The sequence below is a fragment of the Teleopsis dalmanni genome, unplaced genomic scaffold (genome assembly GCF_002237135.1).
Source record: "Teleopsis dalmanni isolate 2A unplaced genomic scaffold, ASM223713v2 unscaffolded_contig_0481, whole genome shotgun sequence".
Lineage (NCBI taxonomy): Eukaryota > Metazoa > Arthropoda > Insecta > Diptera > Diopsidae > Teleopsis > Teleopsis dalmanni.
Window position 1 is genome coordinate 6,582 of NW_024031863.1, and position 4,964 is coordinate 11,545.

At 27.6% G+C, this 4,964-nt stretch overlaps 1 long non-coding RNA gene across 1 annotated transcript; it reads left to right on the forward strand.

Moving 5' to 3' along the window:
- Window positions 1–301: 301 nt before the first annotated feature.
- Window positions 302–3,340, forward strand: LOC119663499. Its single transcript, XR_005251052.1, has 3 exons — window positions 302–907; window positions 974–1,552; window positions 3,076–3,340. It is a non-coding gene; the product is annotated as an uncharacterized LOC119663499 (long non-coding RNA).
- The last annotated feature ends 1,624 nt before the right edge of the window (window positions 3,341–4,964 follow it).

The window sequence follows — 4,964 nt, forward strand, 5'->3', positions numbered from 1 at the left end:
TTATTATTCTCGTGTACAATATGTTATATATAGTCGTAGTCGTTGGTAGTTGTACAACCAAAATTATTGGAGGTACCATATTTAGTGAAATTGTATTATTAAAAGCGAAACTTGGCAACATGTCGGAATAAGTATCCGTTATATACCACAAAAGTTCATAGTTGGAACGAATGTTATAGCCTCCTCTCTTTCGTATTGGAAGCAAAGCAAGGAAAGCAAGACAAGGAAAGCAATACAAGGAAAGCAAAGCAGTATAAGAACCTTTGTTATACCTAAAATTATTCGGGCGCTATAGCATCAAATGTCAAGACTTGCGTGCGTGTGCCGGCTTTAAGTTTTTGGTCAAATATTTTCAAATCGGAAAATTCTACTTAAAAATTATCGTTTTTATTGCGAAATTGTTTTTATAAACAAAGTAAATGTGCGAGCTAAAGCAATAACTTCGCATCGTTCGAAATATTAGCAAATACACGCAGGGAGCTTATTCGCCCGGCGGAACCAGGCAAATACTTTGACACAATAGAAGTACAAGATCAGTCGACTTTAATTTGATTAGTAACCAATATATGGGATACTGTACTGTACGCATGTTCGACTCAAATGTACTGAGTTTATAAATTCGTTGCTCAGACAAATACAGCATTGGTTCAAGGTCAGTGTTCCATTAAATCGTATATCTAAGTGCTGGCGAAGTGTTGTCTGAGTATATAGACTCTATACTAACAAAGGGTAGAGACTTTCATCCTGAAATTATTTTAGTTCCGAAACAATGATAAACAGAAACACGACCACTAAGTAATATTTTGGCGTTGTGCAAGATAGATGTTTCGGCACTCCAAAAGATCCAAAATATTTTGAAATGCGTGCCAACCTGTGTAAATATTGGTTTATTAGTGCATATATATGTGTAAGTACCAGTATTATTTGTGTATGTATAATCTCTTCGTAATAACTTTGTTTTATATATTTGCAGGTGTGTAGATAATAGTTGTTTTGGAACGATTAAAAATACTTAGTTCAGTGTGAACTATGAGTCATTTCTGTGACTCATTTTATGTTATGTGCCTCAACAACAAACACAAGAAAATCTGATTGGAATCTTTTGGTCAGAGAGAATTACTGAATATGTACAGTTAAAACACTTAAATTGACACCAATGAGACTAGCAATTATGTGTTTAAGAAAACTATGGGTTCAAAAGAACGTCCGTTGTGTGAAGAATTAATAGTGTAAATAAGAACAGTGTGGAGTTAAGAGAAATATCCGTTTATAAGAGCGTTTTTTAAACAAAGTGATTACTGCATATGTATAGAAAACATACTGTAGTATATTATAACATATATGATATATGTATATGTTCCAATAAGTTATTGGAACCATTCGACTTTTAGTAACTTATTCAGTAACATTCTTGGCTAAAACAAGGGAGTATGTATTGTTACTATGTAGAAGATATTATCGTGTGTATAAAGTAAAAATAAAGTAAATGTGAAGGACTTTGAAAAAGAGAGTAACAAACTTGTGATGAAATTGAAGAGTTTTGCTACTTCAGGTGAGCATATCTATAGATATATCAATATTAATTGTATAAATATCAATATTAACAGACTTTATTATTATAGTATATGATAAATAATAATTACATAAAATATATCATCTACATTTATAAAATTAAGTAGGGGCTTTGTTGGGTATATAGTGGTAATAAGACTGCGCCTATATTGCAATATAGCCGTCTCATTTATAGTTGAAATAAAGAATGTGTGCACTGGAAGATAACTTCGTGTATTTCGTTACAGAACTAATTGTTGCACTTTGTTGCTATTGTTGTTGTAAGCAGTGGTTAATGGCCGCGTTGCACTTGATCGTTTGGAAAACCAATTGGCTCTTGGGCGTATTTCTGGTCGCTCTTAGAGCATGTGTACTGTACTAAATGTCGGTTTAATGCTTTTAAAAATAGTTAGAACCAAGCTATTTAAGTCTCTTTTGGAAGGAACAGGCGCACTTTGAGTGTCTAGAAATACGAACAGTTCTAGGGCGTAGGCCCGGCTTCTCCTTCTATTATAGCTGTATTCCCGCAAAGAACAGTATTTATATTAAAAATACGTGTTCTTTATTTATGATGAAGGAATAAATTAATAGTTTTTTTTAATGGTTTATATAGATCCGTAAAACTTGATATTAGTAGTATGATTGGTATAAGTACAAAATATTTTTATGTATCCCAAGCTGAAAAGCTCGGAGTTGTTACTGGTTGTTGGTATAGGCGATATAACAGCTGTCGGGAGTGAATAGCTGCGCTTAGTCGTTGTTATAAACGAGCGGTTACAGGAGGTAGACACGGTCACTTCTGCGACCTGGAGTAGCTACTCGTTTTGGTTAGTGATGGACTAAACAACTAAGTTGTTTCGGTTGTGCTGAACAAGAACATTGTGCTGCGTGAACGCTTATTAGAGTCAGGATTACATGTCAGCATTGCGTATCAGCTTTGTGTACCTTCCATATGACGAAGTGTGGTTATAGAATTTATATGAAATATGTGTTTGTAATTGTTAATTCTAGAATATCATGTAATAAGATTTATTTCTGTTAATGAGTTTTTGAAGTCCCGAGGAATTTGTTCTTTGTAGGATAAGATTTTATTTGGCAACGTGTTGTGATGAAAGCTTGGGTAAAAGAATCTGTTGCAGACACGAAAAGCATTATAAACTTGATCCTGTAATGTGGAAATAAGTAAGGGAGTGGGTACCGTGTTATTAGCATTAATTTGAGTTCAAGTGATAAACCTTGTTACTTTAATAGAACGCAACCATAAATCAATACGGCTCAAGTTAATATTTCTCTGGGATATGACAATAGATGGGTGACGTAATAAATAATGAAACTGAAAACTATTACGGGTAGTCCGACCTACTTGAAGTAACAAGTTAGTGTTCAACCCGTGACTATTTACTGAGCTCAGTTGTTACTGCACGACAATCCAGAAATAGTTGAATTATTGATACATTTTATTTTAGTTATTTCCAATTATTCATAAATTATATATTTTATAATTATTTTGTTCTCTAATTTTAGAAAAACCCTTGAATGCTGCATTTACATAGATTTGGAATAGTTAATAATTCCTTTCGTGACAACTGAATTTAATTTATCTCTGGCAAATAAATAATTTTCCCTCTCTGTTTTAATGCAGTTTGTATTCACCTTTAAATGATAAAAACTAACTCCGCACTACTCTTGGGAAGGTTAATTATCAGGGTAAGCAAACGCAAACCAACTATAAACACATAAACAGGCGATAATTGTTATAATTTATTATATCAGACGTGAAGTTTTTGATTCGACAAAATATTTTCTAAAAAAATTTCTTAAATTTAATAATAAATTAAATTTTGAATTTACATTTTATATCTACAAATAAATCAAAAACTCATATAGAATAATAACTTATATATATTAATGTAAAGATGAATCAAACATAATGCACAATTAAGGATTTTAAAAAGCAAACGCTTAAATTAAAATAAATATATTTTAAAATACTAATACACATGTAATTAATTAATTTTTAATTAATAATTTTGATTAAATTAATTTTTTTAAATGAACAATTAATATGTACAATAGATTTTATAAGTTGTACATTGATTAAATTGTTAATTATCTACATTAATTATGCATTCATTAACGTATATAAAATATATTTATTTATTTTAAGTACTATCCTTATAATTAAATGTAAAATAAAAAGTTACGACCATACACAGGAGATTTTAGTCCACATAAAAAAAATATTTTGTGAAAACCTATATCGATGTCCATATATATCAAATAGACATTTATAATTTGTTCAAATATTATTTTACAGTATAATTCTAAATGTTAAGTAAATATGATATATTAAGATATTGAAAAAATTTTTACAAAATAACTGAAAATTTAAATTAAATATTTTAAGTATTTATATAAAAATTACAATTATAATAATTATTATAAAATATTATGTAAAATGTAATTATATTAAATTAAGTAATTACATTAGTTAATTCCGTAAAGCATTCACATTTCTTTTCTTTTTTTTAATTATTATTAAATTCTTTTGTATAGTAAAAACCTTCATGGAAGAGCACTAATCTTCAACAAATATTTGTTCGTTTTAAGGAAATTTCTGGCCAAAAACAATTAAATAGTCAGAAATATTGAAAAAAAAATTTGATTTTAGTAGAATTGTTTACTTAAGACGAGGGGTATTCATTAGAAGAGCTTTTACTGTACATATATTGAAAAACGTTTATAAAAAACACATAAGCTATGACATTCTTATCTCTACATAATAACTAAATTAAGTAATTAAATTTTTAATATAAGTATTAATTTAAACAACATATGTAAAATATATATATTAATATTGAAACTTTGATCTCGTGTCAACATAATGTCACCTAATAAATGAACGATGTATTAGTTGATCAAGGCAAATATATATATTATTTGGTATTTTAAATAAATTTTTTATATATTTTAATATGACATCTTTATTTTATATTAATATTATGTTATTCTTGTACAAATTTTTATTTAATATTTTAATGTTTATTTACATAATATTTTATGTAATCCTTTATATAAAAGATTATATAATATGTTATATAATGTATTATACATTTTATTTAATATATTATATTACATATTACATACAAATTAAATATAAAATTTTGATATATTATTTGTAATAATAATAATTTTTATACATTGTTATATGTTATTTAAATAAAATGTAAAATAGATTGTACATTCTTTATACAGGAGATTTTAGTCCTCAAAAAAAATTATTTTGTAAAAATCTATATCAAGACCCATGTATATACATATTAAAATAATTTATCATAAATCAAATATATATATAAACGCAAATGTTTAAATTAAAATAAGTATATTTGAAAATATTAATACACAAGCAAATT